At 52.6% G+C, this 20697-nt stretch overlaps 1 long non-coding RNA gene across 1 annotated transcript in view; it reads right to left on the bottom strand.

The window, feature by feature from the left end:
- LOC142051464 (uncharacterized) overlaps window positions 1-20697 on the bottom strand; it is a 159911-nt gene that overhangs the window by 74109 nt on the left and 65105 nt on the right. The window contains exons 3-4 of the long non-coding RNA XR_012658501.1: window positions 18349-18458; window positions 8934-9125 (exon numbers count right to left, since the gene is read on the bottom strand). This is a non-coding gene — a long non-coding RNA (uncharacterized LOC142051464). The remainder of the gene's footprint in view (window positions 1-8933; window positions 9126-18348; window positions 18459-20697) is intronic.

Here is a 20697-nt window from a genome sequence, read left to right as displayed (position 1 = left end):
GGATGAACTGGTAGGAAACTGGGATGTACTGGCATGGAACGGGGATGTATTGGGATGTACAGGAACAGAACTGGAATGTACTGCGATGTACTGGGAGCAAACTGGGATTTACTGGGATGTACTGGGAGGAAACTGGGATGTAATGGGACGGAACTGGGAAAGAAGTGGTAGTGAACCGGGAGGGAATTGGGATGTACGGGGATGAACTGGTAGGGAACTGGGATGTACTGGCATGGAACGGGGATGTATTGGGATGTACAGGAACGGAACTGGAATGTACTGCGATGTACTGGGATGTACTGGGAGCAAACTGGGATTTACTGGGATGTACTGGGAGGAAACTGGGATATACTGGGAGGCACTGGGAGGGAAGTGGGTGTCAACTGGGACATTCCAGTTTCCTCCCAGTACATCCCAGTTCCCAACCAGTGAAGCCCAGTACATCCCAGATCCCTCCCAGTACATCCCAGTTCCCTCCCAGTCCGTCCCAGTTCCCTCACAGTACATCCCAGTTCCCTCACAGTACATCCCAGTTCCCTCACAGTTCCATTCCAGTACATCCCAGTACATGCCACTTTCCTCCAAGTAAATCCCAGTTCCCTCCCACTAGATCCAAGTTCCCTCCCACTTCCCTCTAAGTACATCCCAGTACTTCACAGTTCACTCCCAGTACATCCCAGTTCCCCCTCGGTACATAACAGTTCCCTCCCAGTACACCCCACTACATCCCAGTTCCCTCCCAGTCCATCCCAGTTCCCTCCCAGTAAATCCCAATTCCCAACACTTTCCACCCAGTACATCCCAGTTCCCTCCCAGTACATCCCAGTTCCCTCCCAGTACATCCCAGTACTTCACAGTTCCCTCCCAGTTCACTCCCAGTTCCCTCCCAGTACATCCCAGTTCCCTCTAAGTACATCCCAGTTCCCTCCCAGTACATCCCAGTTCCCTCCCAGTACATCCCAGTTCCCTCCCAGTTCACTCCCAGTACATAACAGTTACCTCCCAGTACATCCCAGTAGATCCTGGTACATCCCAAATCCCTGCCAGTTCTACCCGGTACAACCGAGTACAAGCCTGTACATCCTAGTTCCTCCACAGTACATCCCAGGGCATCCCCGCACATTGTAGTGCCTCCCAGTACATCCCAGGTCCCTCCCAGTACTGGGAGGGAACTGGGATGTACTGGGAGGGAACTGGGACGTAATGGGATGTAATGGGATGTAATGGGACGGAACTGGGATGTATTGGGAGGCATTGGGAAAGAAGTGGTTGTGAACCGGGAGGGAATTGGGATGTACGGGGATGAACTGGCAGGAAACTGGGATGTACTGGCATGGAACGGGGATGTATTGGGATGTACAGGAACAGAACTGGAATGTACAGCGATGTATTGGCATGTACTGGCAGCGAGCTGGGATTTACTGGGATGTACTGGGAGGAAACTGGGATATACTGGGAGGAAACTGGGATATACTGGGAGGCATTGGGAGGGAAGTGGGTGTCAACTGGGACATTCCAGTTTCCTCCCAGTACATCCCAGTTCCCTACCAGTGCAGCCCAGTACATCCCAGTTCCCTCCCAGTCCGTCCCAATCCCCTCCCAGTACATCCCAGTTCCCTGCCAGTATGTCCCAGTACATCCCAGTTCCCTCCCAGTAAATCCCAGTTCCCTCCCAGTAAATCCCAGTTCCCTTCCAGTACATCCTGGTACATCCCAGTTCCCACCCAGTACATCCTACTACATACCAGTTCCCTCCCAGTTCACTCCCAGTACATCCCAGTACTTCACAGTTCCCTCCCAGAACATCCCAGTACGTCCCAGTTCCCCTCAGTACATAACACTTCCCTCCCAGTACGTAACAGTACATCCCAGTGTCCTCACAGTACGTCCCAGTTCCCTCACAGTACACCCCAGTTCCCTACCAGTACATCCCAGTTCCCTCCCCGTACATAACAGTTACCTCCCAGTACATCCCAGTAGATCCTGGTACATCCCAAATCCCTGCCAGTTCCACCCGGTACAACCCAGTACAAGCCTGTACATCCTAGTTCCTCCACAGTACATCCCAGGGCATCCCCGCACATTGTAGTGCCTTCCAGTACATCCCAGGTCCCTCCCAGTTCACTCCCAGTACACAACAGTTACCTCCCAGTACATCCCAGTAGATCCTGGTACATCCCAAATCCCTGCCAGTTCCACCCGGTACAACCCAGTACAAGCCTGTACATCCTAGTTCCTCCACGGTACATCCCAGGACATCCCCGCACATTGTAGTGCCTCCCAGTACATCCCAGCTCCCTCCCAGTACTGGGAGGGACCTGGGATGTACTGGGATGTAATGGGACGGAACTGGGATGTATTTGGAGGCAATGGGAAAGAAGTGGTAGCGAACCGGGAGGGAATTGGGATGTACGGGGATGAACTGGTAGGGAACTGGGATGTACTGGCATGGAACAGGGATGTATTGGGATGTACAGGAACGGAACTGGAATGTATTGCGATGTACTGGGATGTACTGGGAGCAAACTGGGATTTACTGGGATGTACTGGGAGGAAACTGGGATATACTGGGAGGCACTGGGAGGGAAGTGGGTGTCAACTGGGACATTCCAGTTTCCTCCCAGTACATCCCAGTTCCCTACCAGTGCAGCCCAGTACATCCCAGATCCCTCCCAGTACATCCCAGTTCCCTCCCAGTCCGTCCCAGTACATCCCAGTACATCCCAGTTCCCTCACAGTTCACACACAGTTCACTCCCAGTTCCATTCCAGTACAGCCCAGTACATGCCACTTTCCTCCAAGTAAATCCCAGTACCCTCCCACTAGATCCAAGTTCCCTCCCAGTACATCCCAGTACGTCCCAGTTCCCCTCAGTACATAACACTTCCCTCCCAGTACATACCAGTACATCCCAGTTCCCTCCCAGTATGTCCCACTACATCCCAGTTCCCTCCCAGTCCATCCCAGTTCCCTCCCAGTAAATCCCAATTCCCAACACTTTCCACCCAGTACATCCCAGTTCCCTCCCAGTACATCCCAGTTCCCTCTAAGTACATCCCAGTACTTCACAGTTCCCTCCCAGTTCACTCCCAGTACACAACAGTTACCTCCCAGTACATCCCAGTACATCCTAGTAGATACTAGGACATTTCAAATCCCTGCCAGTTCCACCTGGTACAACCGAGTACAAGCCTGTACATCCTAGTTCCTCCACAGTACATCCCTGTGCATCCCCGCACATTGTAGTGCCTTCCAGTACATCCCAGTTCCCTCCCAGTACTGGGAGGGAACTGGGATGTACTGGGATGTAATGGGACGGAACTCGGATGTACTGGGAGGGAACTGGGACATACTGGGAGGGAACTGGGATGTACTGGGATGTAATGGGACGGAACTGGGATGTATTGGGAGGCATTGGGAAAGAAGTGGTAGTGAACCGGGAGGGAATTGGGATGTACGGGGATGAACTGGTAGGGAACTGGGATGTACTGGCATGGAACGGGGATGTATTGGGATGTACAGGAACGGAACTGGAATGTACGGCGATGTATTGGCATGTACTGGCAGCGAGCTGGATTTACTGGGATGTACTGGGAGGAAACTGGGATATACTGGGAGGAACCTGGGATATACTGGGAGGAACCTGGGATATACTGGGAGGAACCTGGGATATACTGGGAGGAACCTGGGAGGGAGGTGGGTGTCAACTGGGACATTCCAGTTTCCTCCCAGTACATCCCAGTTCCCTACCAGTGCAGCCCAGTACATCCCAGATCCCACCCAGTCCCTCCCAGTACATCCCAGTTCCCTCACAGTATATCCCAGTTCCCTCACAGTTCACACACAGTTCACTCCCAGTTCCATTCCAGTACATCCCAGTACATCCCAGTTGCCTCCCAGTTCCCTCTAAGTACATCCCAGTACTTCACAGTTCACTCCCACTACATCCCAGTACGTCCCAGTTCCCCCTTGGTACATAACACTTCCCTCCCAATACATCCAAGTTCCCTCCCAGTACATCCCAATCCCCTCCCAGTACATCCCAGTTCCCTGCCAGTATGTCCCCAGTACATCCCAGTTCGCTCCCAGTACATACCAGTTCCCTCCCACTACATCCCAGTTCCCTCCCAGTTCCCTCCCACTACATCCCAGTTCCCTCCCAGTACATACCAAGTCCCCCCCAGTACATCCTGGTACATCCCAGTTCCCACCCAGTACATCCTACTACATACCAGTTCCCTCCCAGTTCACTCCCAGTACATCCCAGTACTTCACAGTTCCATCCCAGTACATCCCAGTACGCACCAGTTCCCCTCTGTACATAACACTTCCCTCCCAGTACATAACAGTACATCCCAGTGTCCTCACAGTACGTCCCAGTTCCCTCCCAGTACGTCCCAGTTCCCTACCAGTACGTCCCAGTTCCCTCCCAGTTCCCTCCCAGTACATAACAGTTACCTCCCAGTACATCCCAGTACATCCCAGTACATCCTGGTACATCCCAAATCCCTGCCAGTTCCACCCGGTACCACCCAGTACAAGCCTGTACATCCTAGTTCCTCCACAGTACATCCCAGGGCATCCCCGCACATTGTAGTGCCTCCCAGTACATCCCAGCTCCCTCCCAGTACTGGGAGGGACCTGGGATGTACTGGGATGTAATGGGACGGAACTGGGATGTATTTGGAGGCAATGGGAAAGAAGTGGTAGCGAACCGGGAGGGAATTGGGATGTACGGGGATGAACTGGTAGGAAACTGGGATGTACTGGCATGGAACGGGGATGTATTGGGATGGACAGGAACGGAACTGGAATGTACAGCGATGTACTGGGAGCAAACTGGGATTTACTGGGATGTACTGGGAGGAAACTGGGATATACTGGGAGGAAACTGGGAGGAAAGTGGGTGTCAACTGGGACATTCCAGTTTCCTCCCAGTACATCCCAGTTCCCTACCAGTGCATCCCAGTCCGTCCCAGTTCCCTCCCAGTCCGTCCCAATACATCCCAGTTCCCTCCCAGTTCACTCCCAGTACACAACAGTTCCCTCCCAGTACGTCCCAGTTCCCTCCCAGTACGTCCCAGTTCCCTCCCAGTACGTCCCAGTTCCCTCCCAGTACGTCCCAGTTCCCTCCCAGTACGTCCCAGTAGATCCCAGTTCCGTCCCTGTTTCCGACCAGTGCGTCCTAGTTCCCTCTTATTCCATTCCAGTTCCCTCCAGTACATCTCAGTTCTCTCCCATTTCCCTCCAAGTACATCCCAGTTCCCTCCCAGTACACAACAGTTACCTCCCAGTACATCCCAGTACATCCCAGTAGATCCTGGTACATCCCAAATCCCTGCCAGTTCCACCCGGTACAACCCAGTACAAGCCTGTACATCCTAGTTCCTCCACAGTACATCCCAGGGCATCCCCGCACATTGTAGTGCCTCCCAGTACATCCCAGTTCCCTCCCAGTACTGGGAGGGATCTGTGATGTACTGGGAGGGAACTGGGATGTACTGGGATGTAATGGGACGGAACTGGGATGTAATGGGAGGCACTGGGAAAGAAGTGGTAGTGAACCGGGAGGGAATTGGGATGTACGGGGATGAACTGGTAGGGAACTGGGATGTACTGGCATGGAACGGGGATGTATTGGGATGTACTGGGAGCGAACTGAGATTTACTGGGAGCGAACTGGGATGAAACTGGGATGTACTGGGAGGAAACTGGGATATACTGGGAGGAAACTGGGATTTACTGGGAGGAAACTGGGATTTACTGGGAGGAAACTGGGATTTACTGGGAGGAAACTGGGATTTACTGGGAGGAAACTGGGATTTACTGGGAGGAAACTGGGATATACTGGGAGGAAACTGGGAGGGAAGTGGGTGTCAACTGGGACATTCCAGTGTCCTCCCAGTACATCCCAGTTCCCTACCAGTGCAGCCCAGTACATCCCAGATCCCTCCCAGTCCCTCCCAGTACCCTCACAGTACATCCCAGTTCCCTCCCAGTTCACACACAGTTCACTCCCAGTTCCATTCCACTACGTCCCACTACATCCCAGTTGCCTCCCAGTTTCCTCTAAGTACATCCCAGTACTTCAAAGTTCCCTCCCAGTACATCCCAGTTCCCTCACAGTACATCCCAGTACTTCACAGTTCACTCCCACTACATCCCAGTACGTCCCAGTTCCCCCTTGGTACATAACACTTCCCTCCCAATACATCCAAGTTCCCTCCCAGTACATCCCAATCCACTCCCAGTACATCCCAGTTCCCTGCCAGTATGTCCCCAGTACATCCCAGTTCCCTCCCAGTACATCCCAGTTCCCTCCCAGTACATCCCAGTTCCCTCCCAGTACATCCCAGTTCATCCTGGTACATCCCAGTTCCCACCCAGTACATCCTACTACATACCAGTTCCCTCCCAGTTGACTCCCAGTACATCCCAGTACTTCACAGTTCCCTCCCAGTACATCCCAGTACATCCCAGTTCCCCTCAGTACATAACACTTCCCTCCCAGTACATAACAGTACATCCCAGTGTCCTCACAGTACGTCCCAGTTCCCTACCAGTACATCCCAGTTCCCTACCAGTACATCCCAGTTCCCTCCCTGTTCCTTCCCAGTACATAACAGTTACCTCCCAGTACATCCCAGTAGATCCTGGTACATCCCAAATCCCTGCCAGTTCCACCCGGTACAACCCAGTACAAGCCTGTACATCCTAGTTCCTCCACAGTACATCCCAGGGCATCCCCGCACATTGTAGTGCCTCCCAGTACATCCCAGTTCCCTCCCAGTACTGGGAGGGAACTGGGATGTACTGGGAGGGACCTGGGATGTACTGGGAGGGAACTGGGATATACTGGGATGTAATGGGACGGAACTGCGATGTATTGGGAGGCACTGGGAAAGAAGTGGTAGTGAACCGGGAGGGAATTGGGATGTACGGGGATGAACTGGTAGGGAACTGGGATGTACTGGCATGGAACAGGGATGTATTGGGATGTACAGGCACGGAACTGGAATGTACTGCGATGTACTGGGATGTACTGGGAGCAAACTGGGATTTACTGGGATGTACTGGGAGGAGACTGGGATATACTGGGAGGAAACTGGGAGGGAAGTGGGTGTCAACTGGGACATTCCAGATTCCTCCCAGTACATCCCAGTTCCCTACCAGTGCATCCCAGTACATCCCAGATCCCTCCCAGTCCCTCCCAGTACATCCCAGTACATCCCAGTTCCCTCACAGTACATCCCAGTTCCCTCACAGTTCACACACAGTTCACTCCCAGTTCCATTCCAGTACAGCCCAGTACATGCCACTTTCCTCCAAGTAAATCCCAGTTCTCTCCCACTACATCCAAGTTCCCTCCCACTTCCCTCTAAGTACATCCCAGTACTTCACAGTTCACTCCCAGTACATCCCAGTTCCCCCTTGGTACATAACAGTCCCCTCCCAGTACACCCCAGTACATCCCAGTTCCCTCCCAGTATGTCCCAGTTCCCTCCCAGTAAATCCCAATTCCCAACACTTTCCTCCCAGTACATCCCATTTCCCTCCCAGTACATCCCAGTTCTTCACAGTTCCCTCCCAGCACATCCCAGTACGTCCCAGTTACCCTCAGTACATAACACTTCCCTCCCAGTACATACCAGTACATCCCAGTTCCCTACCAGTTCCTTCCCAGTACATAACAGTTACCTCCCAGTACATCCCAGTACATCCTGGTACATCCCAAATTCCTGCCAGCTCCACCCGGTACAACCCAGTACAAGCCTGTACATCCTAGTTCCTCCACACTACATCCCAGGACATCCCAGGACATTGTAGAGCCTCCAGTACAACCCAGTAGATCCTGGTACGTCCCCGTTCCCCGCACTGTACGTCCCCGTTCCCCGCACTGTACGTCCCCGTTCCCCGCACTGTACGTCCCCGTTCCCCGCACTGTACGTCCCCGTTCCCCGCACTGTACTGGGAGGACAACCGAGCCTGCGCAGTGACTGACATAGGGAACGAGCAAGTTTGTACCCATCACTAGACAAGACAATAATGACTATGTATGAGTATGTGAAATTTTCATCTATAAATTGTACGGGAAAGGTGCGTGAGGTACGCACGCCAGGAGGAGCGATCCCCCGTGCATCCGGCGCCGCGAATAAAGAATGCCTGCTCTTTAATACTAAATTGGTGTTGAGGAGTCGTTTCCGATTTTAACGCGTTTTTCGGTAACACAGGGAGTCAGATCAAGAGAGCCAGAGAACAACAAAACACCGACAGGCTACAGGACAGAGCAGGAGGAATAAAAAAAAAAAAAAAACGGAGCCAGAGCCAGGCAGAGAGAGGCGGAGAAAGAAAAAGGAGCCACAGGCTACAGGACAGAGAGAGGGAGGACTGAAAAGACGGGGAGGCAGGGAGACACTCAGAGCGAGACGGAGAAAGAAGGTGCGGGGGGGGCGCAAAAAAAAATAATTTTGCAGCAGGTAAGGAAAGAGAGGGGGCCGGGGGAGAGACAGGGAGGGCCCAGGACGTACAAGAGAGGCAACGGGGCCCCAGTGGCCCAGGACTCACCGCGACTCTCGCTCTCAGCGCTGCTGGCACAATTTAGCCGTTCAGATGCTTCTTTCCCCTCCTCTCCTCCCTGCCTCTTCTGCAGCTCCAGACTCTAGGCTGTCCTCCACCTGAAGAGAATACGTGGGTGTCTTACAGCTCTTACCAGATGAGGCTTCCTAGGCACGTAGCCTAGCTTGCTCGTGCACTACACGCCCGTACCCAACTCCGGGTTACGCGTACAGACCCTACGGTGCACGTTGGTGGCCTGGCCCGCTGCGGGCTATGAAGGGGGATCCTTCCTCCCCCACCTGCATGGACAGGCTCTCTCTTGCCTGCGGCAGGAAGGCAGCTGGCAGCCAGAGCACCTTCAGTTTCTTCTTCTTCACCTTTCGTTGGCGTCTCCAGCTTCAGCCGAGGCAGCTCCTGTCCGCAGCCGGGAAGGGCTTTGTCTATCCCTTTTCGGCCCTGCGCTGCGAGGACGGCGAGGACGGGCAGAGAGAAGCCACGCGAGCCTGAGACGGCCGCAGGCAACGGCATCCCCGGGGGAAGGACAGACAACCACGTCCTCAGCACGGTCTCTGGGAGAGGGAAAGAAGAAACAGCGACCGTCATTACCGTCGATCGACCCTGGCCAAAGCCTCTCCTTCCGCAGGGGCTTCTGGACACACCGCTCCCTCCCCACGCTACTGCTAAGGGCCCCTGCGCCAAGGGGGAATCCAGTGCGCTTGAGGGACGGCTTGCTGCCTTCACGACAGGGCCTGGGGGCGGCCTAAGGCTATGCAGCACGCTTATGGGGAGGTGCCGGAGCTGGGGGCAGGCGCACGGGGCAAGGGGGGCCAGGGGAGGCTGAGCGGGACCTCCGGTGGGCCGGGGAGGCGGCCATCATCTGCGCCCTGGGCACGGGGAAAAGGTCATCGTCCTCCTCCTTTCCCTCTTCCCTTCTGTCAGCTCCCGGGGAACTCACCGCTTCTCGGGAAGCGGCCGCACCCGCAAGCCCCCAGTAATCAACACGAATCCAACCCCAAAAATACACCTCGCGTACCGTACGCGCCACGGCCGCCCGGCACCCGAGCGCCGGAAGACCGCGCCTCCCGCCATGCCCGGCGAACCACGTGACAGGGCCGGCAGCCACTGCGCCAGGAATACAGCTCCCGGCATGCTCTGCGGCACAACCCGGCCGCCCGGCGGCCGGTTTGATGCGGAGCCACCCAGCATCCCTGCGAGCACAGCTGCAGGCGCAACAGCAGTTACGCAGCCACAACTAGGCACTAAACAAAGGCTTTCCAACACTGGAGGTCTAGAACAGGTAGACATTAGCACAGAAGCACAAGGGGCTCCGTCACCCTGCACAAATCTCCCCGTGCCTACACACGCACACGTTCAGAAGTTAGTTATCAGAAAACGCCCGACTCAGCCATTTGCCACAGTCACGAGACTCACGACATGATAACACGACATGACACACGAGGTGGGCTCAGAGTTTTAAGGCAAGAAATACCTCCCACGCCCCCCACCCGAGATCTTTCAGGGTCCACACCTGCCATCGCCCCGCACCAAACCTACCCGGCCAAAGGCTTTCAGGTGGCCCGAAACACTGTACACAGAAAATAACCAGGGACAGACCTGCATTGTTCGGAAGCGAACGATGCCCGACCGGGGCTCCTCTGCGGGGCACGGAGCCCCCCGGCCCCGCCCGGAGACACACACCCGCCCCCCGCTGCCCGAACTCACCCACCAGCGCTCTCCGGCCCCCGGACACGGCCGCGCTGCTCTCTCAGGCGGCTGCCGCAGGCGAGGCTCGGGCACCGCCAGGCCTCCAGGCGTCCCGAGGGGCTGCCGGCCACCGCAGGGGATGGCTGCCGGCGGCCGGACCGCCGCGGCGCTCCCCGCCCAGCTCCGAGCAGGCTCCGCCGGCCGCGGGCTTCCCACGCCGGGCCGCAGAGGGGCCCCGGCACCGCACAGGGACGCCTCGCGACCCGGCCGCCACACGCACCGGCCCTTCGGCCTCCACACGCACCGCTCCCGCCCCCGCTCCGACGCGCCGCGCACGCGCCACCGGAAGCCCGAGCCCCGCGGGGCGGCCCTTAAAGGGCGGCCGGAAGGAACGGCCCCCACCGGCCCCGCCACCGCGCCCAGCCGGTGAGCGCCAGCGCCCCCTGCTGGCCGGGCCGCGCTCAGCTCGCGAGGGCGCCGAGGGCCGGGCGGGGCGGGACGCGCCGGCTCGGGGCCAGCGCCTTCTCGGAGCGAGCGGGAAACCCCTGCGGGCCCCGGTCACGGCCGGGCACAGCCGCGCGCCCTCCGAGAGCTGCTGAACGGGGCTGCCGCTCGTGACACATACCGAGCCGTCTGCGACGGGAGCGGGCAGAGGAGGAAGGGGCCGGCGGCCGCGGCGCCCTGGCCCCAGGCGGGGGGGGGGGGGGGGGCTGGGGCCCGGGGGGCCGCCCCCCTACTCACAGTTCCCTCACAGTTCCCTCACAGTTCCCTCACAGTTCATCCCATGGACGGAACCGGGACCTACTGTGAGGCACTGGGAAAGAAGTGGGAGGAAGCCGGGACAGACCAATATAGCCCAGTATGGACTAGACCAATATAGCCCAGTATGGACTAGACCAATATAGCCCAGTATGGACTGGAGGGAACTGCGAGGGAACCGCGAGAGAACCCCACAGAACAAACCATGGGGCACGAGAAGGCAGAGAATTAAGAATTAGGGACAGGGAGCCAGAAAAAAAAAAAAGAAAAAAACCAAAGGGAGACAGAGAGCAAAAGGAATCGCAATGCGTACGGAGAGAAGAGAGAAACAATTCTAGCATAGGGTCACGGGGGAGCCAGGGACAGCAAGATGGAGAAAGGACAGAAGCTACAGGCTACAGGGCAGAGAGGGAAGAATTAATGAATAGACACAGAGAGATGGGCAGAAAGACATGGAGAAAGGCTAAAGATCACACGGCCTACAGGGAAGAGAGAAGAGAGGGAGGAATTTTAAAAACAGGGGCAAGAAGCCAGAGAGAGGGAGAGAGAAGCAACAATAAAATGGGGACAAGCCACAGGGCAGCGAGGAGGGAATCAATGAATAAGAACACGAGACCAAAGAGAACACAATGTAGAATGGAAAAAAGGAACAGCGGCCTACAGGGAAGGAGGAATTAAAGATCAGGGACTGGGAGGCAGACAGAGACACATGAAGAAACAAGTGGAAAAAAAAGAAAAAAAACAAACCAACAGCAATGGGCTACAAAGACAGAGAGGGAGGAAATGAGGAAATAAAACATCGCAGCAAGGAGCTGGACAGAGAGAGATGAGGACAAACAAATAGCACGGGTCCACGTGACAGAGAACGTGGAATTAGAACACAGAGAGAGGGAGCCGGACAGAGAGAGAGGCCGAGAGAAACATCTAGACAGGCTACAGCGGGCAGAGGCAGGAATTAAAACCTAGGGACAGGGAGCTGGACAGAGAGAGATGGAGGTCACAGGGAACAGCGGTGGCTGCAGGAAGAACAGGAATTCATGAATAGGGAAAGGGAGCTGGACAGAGAAGAACTCAGAAAGGCAAGAACAGTAGCAGGGTACAGAGCAGAGAAGACAAATTAAAAAGCACGGGGGGAGCGTTGAGGCAGACAGAGAGAGATTAAGAAAAAAGTCACGGGCTACGTGGCAAAGCAGGAGGAATTCAGAAACGAGGATGGGAACCAAGGGAGAGTGTGCTGGTGAAGGATAACGGGCATTAAAAGTGAGGGACGGGGAGCTGGGAAAAGCGAGGCAGAGAAAAACAGAATCACAGAGAGAATCACACAAAGCCAAAAAAGAAGAAACTGAACAACAGGAACAGGTGTAACCAAAGCGATGAAATCAACCAACCAGAGACGGTGTTCCATTACGGGAACATGGAGCGTACCAATCAGCGCACCTGTCGATCTGCATTTTAGTGCCTAGGCGATCGTTAATGTCAGCAGAACAACAGACAACATGCTTCTGTCAGAAAAGGATGACAAAACGCGGTTTCGCTTAGCGGACTGAGAAAACTAGCCAAGACTGCCAAGAGTAAGAGCCGAGAAGCTAAAAGGTAATTCCGGCAGGGGGAGATCGCGACCACCGACTCACAGACCACCACCGACCCAAGTAACACCACCTACTCAGAAGAGAACAACGGAAGAGGACAACCGAGCCTGCGCAGTGATTGACATACGGAACGAGCAAGTTTGTACCCATCGCTAGACAAGACAATAACGACTATGTATGAGTATGTAAAATTTTCATCTACAAATTGTACAGGAAAGGTGCGTGAGGTACGCACGCCAGGAGGAGCGATCCCCCGTGCATCCGGCGCCGTGAATATAGAATGCCTGCTCTTTAATACTAAATTGGTGTTGAGGAGTCGTTTCCGATTTTAACGCGTTTTTCGGTAACAGTTTTGGCACCCCAGGTGGGAACCTGCTTTTGAATCTCGACGGATCCGTGGGATCGTGGGACCTGCAGCCGGCCCCGAGGAATTCTCCGGGAGAGCTTCCGATCCCCGGGCCAGAGAATTCTGAGCAAGATCCCCTGGATTGAGGTAAACAAGGCATTCTTTGAAGAAGAAACTTAGGTAGAATAATACGTGGGGTTAGTTTCCCACATAGGATAGGATAGCGGGTTTGAGTCCCACAGGCCTGCCCGTAAGGCGCGGCGAAAGCCACGCAGGGTCGGGGCCAAGAGGTGCCTCGGTTGGTAAGTCTCTGCTAGGCGAAAGCCTGTGGAGCGGGACCCGAGGGTAGGGGAGTCTTCAACAGGGGGTTGAAGTCTCCAGGGATATCTAGCAGGGGGCTACAGATCCCAGTGGCAGATTTCCAGTGAGACCTCTAACGGGGGTTGGAGTCCCTCTGACTAGTAGTTGTGATAGTGCACTATCACAACTACTAGTCGACTGGGAGACGGGAGCATTACTGAGTAGGAAACCTATCCCACAGAGAACACCTTTGCGATGTATTTTGAAGCACTGGAAAGACGTCGGGGGCGGTGACCCACTAACTCGGAAACCATTAATTGAATATTGCAATCATTGGTGGCCAACGTATCAATTGGAAGGTGGGCACAAATGGCCAGAACATGAGACATTGCAATATCGTACCATCTTGCAATTAATGTTGTTTTGTAAAAAGGGAAGGCAAACGGGAAGAAGTGGCATATGTTGATTTGTTCTTTACACCGTGGAATCATCCCGAGCAGCAGAAACAGCGTGAGGTATGTCCACAAGATTCTACGGCAATGTTTCTGAAAAGAGGAAAACGTGGTGAGAACTTGAAAGAGTGTTGCTCTACTTGTGATACTGGATACTTCGCTTGATGAAACTGACAAGAAAATAGTATGGAATACAGCCAGAAGGCAGGTGCAGGGAGCACATGCTAACAGGAATTTACAGAGAACAATGAATAAGAATTTTCCATCTACAAATCCCGAGTGGGACCCTAATCAGCCAGGACCCAGGGGAATGTTGACTAGATGTCAGAGAGAGATTTTATTTGGAGTAAGACAAGCAATGCCAAAAGCAATAAATTGGTCAAAATTTATGAAGTGAGACAAGAATTAAGTGAGTCCCCTTCAGCCTTTATGGAAAGACTGAAGGTGACCACCAGAAAATATACTCATTTGAACCCAGAAAAACCAGAAAAAGCAATTCAGCTGGTCTCTATATTCATAAGACAATCAGCCCCAGATGGGGGCGGGGGGAGAGAAAACAACCTTCAGAAACTAGAACAACCTGAATCCAGAGATCTGGGTTAAATGCTTGAAGTAGCTTGGCATGAAGGAGACCAGGGGAATCAACCCTAGCTGAACACCTGGTTACACTGAAGCTACGGAATGAAGAAATAGAATTTTTGGTAGATACGGGAGCCACTTATTTGGTATTGAATACACGTGAAGAGAAATTTGATCATAAATCAGTAGATGTTGCTAGCGCAACAGGGCAAAGAAAAATTAGCCCCTCTCAGAGCCATTAAAGTTTAAATTGGAGAAGCAATGGGCAACTCACCAGTTTCTGCATATGCCTGAATGTCCACTGCCTCTGTTATGACGAGATCTATTAGGTCAATTAGATGCTCAAGTAACTTTTAAAGATGGAGAGATTAAATCACTAATACCAGAATCAAAAGCCACAGAGGCGAGAGCGTTTATGTTACAGGATTCCTCCAGGGAGGAACGGGTTCCCGAGGAAGTGGAAAACGTAGTAATTCCTTTGGTTTGAGCGAGCGGAGCTCCGGAGCGATCTAAGTGGGCAGAGCCGGTAAAAGTAACCTTAAAGCTTGGAGCCAAGCCCATAAGACAAAAACAATACCCTATTAAGCGAGAGGCTCGAAAAGGATTACAGAAGTTAATTATAAAATTTTTCAGAATATGAGCTTTTAGTGGAATGTGAATCAGAATATAGTACTCCTGTGTCGCCAGTAAAGAAATCTAGAGGCAAAGAGTATTAGCTAGTTCACGATTTAAGGGCTATAAATCAGGTGGTCCAAGATATACATCCGGTAGTAGCTAATCCATACACTTTACTGACCTCTTTTAAAGGAGGAGCATAAACGGTTTACTGTACTAGATTTGAAGGACGCCTTCTTTTGCATACCTCCAGGCATAAAAAGTCAAAGCCTATTTGCTTTGCAATGGGAAAGCCCCACCACAGAATGAAAGACACAGCTACCATGGACCGTACTTCCACAAGGATTTAAAAATAGTCCTACGATACTTGAGACTCAGCTGGCAAAAAAAAATTAGAGATATAGAAAAAACAGAACCCAGGGAGAGGCATCTTGTTACAGAATGCGGATGACATTCTGATAGCGGCACAAAGTAAAGAAAAATGTTTTGAAATTTTTAAATTTTCTCGGCCAAGGAAGATGCGGAGTTTCCAGAAACAAAACCCAAATAGGAAAAGAAGCAGCCATTTATTTAGGATTTGAAATATCTCAAAGACAAAGACAATTAGAAAGTGAAAAGAAAGAAACTATTTGTCAAATTCCCGAACCTAGCAGCCCGAAGGAACTGAGAGCTTTTCTGAAAACAATGAAATAGCATCAGCTCTGGATTCTGAACTATAGACTGTATGTAAAACCATTATTTGAGGCATTGAAAGACTCAAAAGGATAAATATTTAACCTGGACGCCCGGATGCCAAACGGCATTCAAAGAACTGAAAAGAGCCTCGATGATGGCCCCTGCATTAGGCCTACCTGATTTCGCTAAACCTTTTCAGTTGTTTGTCCACGAAAGACAACATTTAGCCCTTGGAGTGCTGACACAGCGACTGGGAACCTGGAAGAGACCTGTGGGCTACTTCTCCAAACAACCTGACCACGCGAGTAAAAGATGGCCTAGGTGTTTACGGGCAGTAGCAACAACAGCGCTGCCGATCCGGGAAGCCCCAAAGTTAACAATGGGACAGAAGATGACAGTATATGTCCCGCACATAGCGGTGACTGTTTTAGAACAAAAGGGGGGTCGTTGGCTATCCCTTAGCAGAATGTTGAAATATCAAGTTGTTCTGTTAGAACAAGACGATGTGGAATCGAAGACTACTGCTATACTGAATCCTGCTATGTTTTTAACAACAGAAAACCTTACGGACAATTTAGAACACGATCGCTTGCTAACTATTGAACAAGTCTATTCCAGCAGACCAGACCTGAGACACAAACCTCTGGGAAAATCCTGATCTGGAGTTGTTTACAGATGGAAGAAGCTCTGGGCGAGAAGAGAAGCGAATGGCCAGATATGCTGTCGTTATCGCCGCCGAGGGAACGGAGTCAGGGGTGCTGCCTGCAAACACCTCAGCACAGAAAGCAGTATTGGTAGCATTGAAGCGAGCTCTGCGAATGGCAGAAGGACAAAGGATAAATATCTAGACTGATTCCAAACGTGCATTTGGTGTGATCCACGATCATGGAGCTATTGGGAAGGAGAAAGGACTGCCATCAGCCCAAGAATCATCAATACAGCATAAAGAAGAAATTCTCCAACTTCCGGAAGACGTGCAGAAACCAAAAGAAGTGGCGGTAAAGCGTTGCAAAGCTCATCAATTTGGCCAGACGGCTGTAAACATAAGCAAACGACTGACCGATAAAGCTGCAAAGAGGACTGCAGAGCAAGGTATCCTTGCACTAGTACCAGTAAAACAGATCAGAATTCCAAAGTTGAAACCGAGATATAATAAATTGGATGAGCAATTAGCAGAACAATTGGAAGCATCACAAAACACAGAGAGATGGTAGGTAACACCAGAAAAACAAGTAATAACAACAACCACCCCACAAGTTATGACACAACTTGCAAAAGAAAACCATGAGCAAACACATTAGGCTGTAGGCGCTACGGTTTTGAGTTTAAAAACATCTGTAGCGTGTGTAGGCACGACAAGAATAGTTAAACCCATAGTAGCTAAGTGTCCAATCTGTCCTAGAAATAATCCCCTGAACCAAAGGAAACAACCTTTAGGAGTAACAAAACAAAAAATTCTCCCGGAAATTATTAGCAAATTAAGTTCTCTGAGTTACCCAGACAAAATAGATAGAGCAGTATTTGTCAGTGCTGATTGACAAATTTTCTAGATGGCCAGAAGCTTTCTCGTGCTGCACCGACAAAGCTAGAGTAGTAGTTAAAACGTTGCTGAAGGAAATAATACCAAGATTTAGAGTGCCAACGGGAATGCCCTCTGATAGAGCACCACATTTTTTTGCAGAGGTACTTCAACAACTTAATAAAATTTTGGGTAGAAAATGGGACCTGCATACACCCTGGAGACCACAATCAAGTGAAAAATTTCAGAACATGAAGCAAACACTAAACTGACATAGTGGAATATTATTGATCTAGGATGGAAGTATTGAGAAAATTATTATTTCAGAACTTCCAAACAGGGGAAATGTAACCAAAGTGATGAAATCAACCAGAGACGGTGTTCCATTACGGGAACATGGAGCGTACCAATCAGCGCACCTGTCGATCTGCATTTTAGTCCCTAGGCGATCGTTAATGCGAACAGAACAACAGACAACATGCTTCTGTCAGAAAAGGATGACAAAACGCGGTTTCGCTTAGCGGACTGAGAAAACTAGCCAAGACTGCCAAGAGTAAGAGCCGAGAAGCTAAAAGGTAATTCCGGCAGGGGGAGATCGCGACCACCGACTCACAGACCACCACCGACCCAAGTAACAGAAGAGAACAACGGAAGAGGACAACCGAGCCTGCGCAGCGATTTACATACGGAACGAGCAAGTTTGTACCAATCAGCAGACAGGACAATAATGACTATGTATGAATACGTAAAACATTGATCTACAAATTGTACGGGAAAGGTGCGTGAGGTACGCACGCCAGGAGGAGCGATCCCCCGTGCATCCGGCGCCACGAATAAAGAATGCCTGCTCTTTAATACTAAATTGGTGTTGAGGAGTCGTTTCCGATTTTAACGCGTTTTTCGGTAACACAGGGAGTCAGATCAAGAGAGCCAGAGAACAACAAAACACCGACAGGCTACAGGACAGAGCAGGAGGAATAAAAAAAAAAAAAAAACGGAGCCAGAGCCAGGCAGAGAGAGGCGGAGAAAGAAAAAGGAGCCACAGGCTACAGGACAGAGAGAGGGAGGACTGAAAAGACGGGGAGGCAGGGAGACACTCAGAGCGAGATGGAGAAAGAAGGTGCGGGGGGGGGGGGGCGCAAAAAAAAAAGTAAATTTTGCAGCAGGTAAGGAAAGAGAGGGGGCCGGGGGAGAGACAGGGAGGGCCCAGGACGCACAAGAGAGGCAACGGGGCCCCAGTGGCCCAGGACTCACCGCGACTCTCGCTCTCAGCGCTGCTGGCACAATTTAGCCGTTCAGATGCTTCTTTCCCCTCCTCTCCTCCCTGCCTCTTCTGCAGCTCCAGACTCTAGGCCGACCTCCACCTGAAGAGAATACGTGGGTGTCTTACAGCTCTTACCAGATGAGGCTTCCTAGGCACGTAGCCTAGCTCGCCCGTGCTGGAGCTGGGGGCAGGCGCACGGGGCAAGGGGGGCCAGGGGAGGCTGAGGGGGAGCTCTGGTGAGCTGGGGAGTCGGCCATCTTCTGCACCCAGAAGCTGCAGGGGGAAAAGGTCATCATCCTCCTCCTCCTTTCCCTCTTCCCTTCTATCAGCTCCCGGGTAACTCCTAGGGCTGCCCTCACCCGCTCGCCTTTAGCATACCAGAAGCCTGCCTCGGCGGGTCATTTGAAGCTTCCCATCCCACCAGCCCCAGTAGTACAGGCACACAAGGAGATACCCCTGCACCCACCAAAGGGGCTCGCTCACCTCGCCGGCAGCCCTAGGCCTCACCCGACACAGGGAATTGTGTCCGACACACCACCACGCTGCAGCAAGAGCAGAGGAGGCCTTTCCTTACCAGGAAGCAGCAACGAGCACGGCGGCATCACCTCGCAGGCACTGCAGCATCGCAGGGCTGTTACCTGCGGAGAGAGCAATGGGGATCACAGGGACGCCACCGCGCGTGCACGGCTCCCGGGCTCAGTACCCAATTCTGGTCGCTGGGCAGCAGCATTATCTGAATTACTCTTCTCGATTAATACCATCCAGAAACCGTAACTTGGCTGCATCCACAGAGCTTCTATTCCTCTGCACCTTTCCCCCTCGCAGCCCCAGCAGCGCCATTCATTGCCTCTGCACCAAACAGCAAAGTGTCTCGAGGGAGGAGAAGCAGCACAGCAAACCTGGGGAACAAGGTTGGGTTCCCACCCCCGCAGAATAAGCCCCAGGAACTGCTTGTAGGCATGTGGCATCAGGGTTGTGATCGGGTTTTGGTTTGGTTTTCTTTTTTTTTCCCCCGCCTTCTTTACATAATGTAATAATTGGGGTTGCTTTTCCAAACTACTGAGTTCTGTGGGGATTTTTTGTGCTTTTGCCCTACAAAAAATGGTCATTTTCACTTTCGGTTTTGTGCATGAGAATGGTTGGTGGGTGCTTTTAGGTTGTTGTTCCTTCCCCCCACCCCCTTTTTTTTTTCCTTTCCAGCCGCACAAATCCAGCTGGAGTTGGCTTTCCCAGAAGCCCCAAGTTGTTTTCTTTCCACCAGAATTCTTCCTGTATTTTCACCCCTCATTGCAGGCCCAGAGTCAAGGGGTTTGAGGTATTTTTGTGCCCAGGCAGCAGCTCCCAGGCTGCATAAGCAGCCCCACAGGGGGAAGTCCCCGTTTGAGGGAATCGGCCCCAAATTGGGATGGGAAAGTGAAGAGAAGGAGAAAAAACCCTGAATAACCTGAAAAAGAACACCTACTCCAGCCCACCAAGCACCGGTCACCTTGCCTGACTCACCTCCAGGGCCCACATCACGCTCGGCTCATCGCTTAGCACCCTCAGATCACAAAAAAAAAAAAAGAGTAAAACCCATAATGGAGCCCTATAGCCATCAGTCACATCTTCCCTCCAGTACTACACACAGACTCACCTTCTTACAGCGCTCCCCTGGGCTCTCCTCCGTTGCCCTGCACGACTCATCCATCTGCACCTGGAAAAACAGTGTTACTGAACAAGTCACCTGGAGGCACAGCAACAGCTTAACCATTCCACAGCTCCTGCGCCCACGTAGGAATACCATCTAGAGCCCAACTACAGCCTGCCGTTAAAGGAAATGCATTAAATCAAACGTTAAGCCCTCGCACATACAAGCCGGAACAGCAAAAACACGGCACGCTCGCGCACCCAGGGCGCAGCCCGACGGAGGTCCACGCGCACCTCGCCGGTTTGATGCGGAGCCACCCAGCATCCCTGCGAGCACAGCTGCAGGCGCAACAGCAGTTTCACCTACACCCATCTCGGCACGCAGCGCTTCTGAAGCTTTAAGCTGAAAGCCCTACCTTGACGCTTGGCCACACTAGAAGCGAGCCGTAGCTAGGACTCCACAGAAACACAGCAACACAAATTGCAAACCCACAGCAGCGACAGCCTTGCAACTACTTAGACCAGGAACAACAGAGGAAAGTAAAACGGCTTCATCACCCGCACAGGAAAAGCGGCAGACGGAGGCAAAGGGTCAGCATTCATAGCCCTTACAGAACACAGGCGTTCTCTCTCCTTCCATTCCTAAACCCATCCCTTAGGTCTAAATATCGCAGCCCTGCTGTGGCAATAGCGAGAGCGGGGAACGAGAGCCC

This window comes from Phalacrocorax aristotelis, unplaced genomic scaffold, assembly GCF_949628215.1.
Source record: "Phalacrocorax aristotelis unplaced genomic scaffold, bGulAri2.1 scaffold_33, whole genome shotgun sequence".
NCBI lineage: Eukaryota > Metazoa > Chordata > Aves > Suliformes > Phalacrocoracidae > Phalacrocorax > Phalacrocorax aristotelis.
The sequence above is the reverse complement of the archived record's forward strand: the minus strand, read 5'-3'. Positions and strand labels throughout refer to the sequence as shown.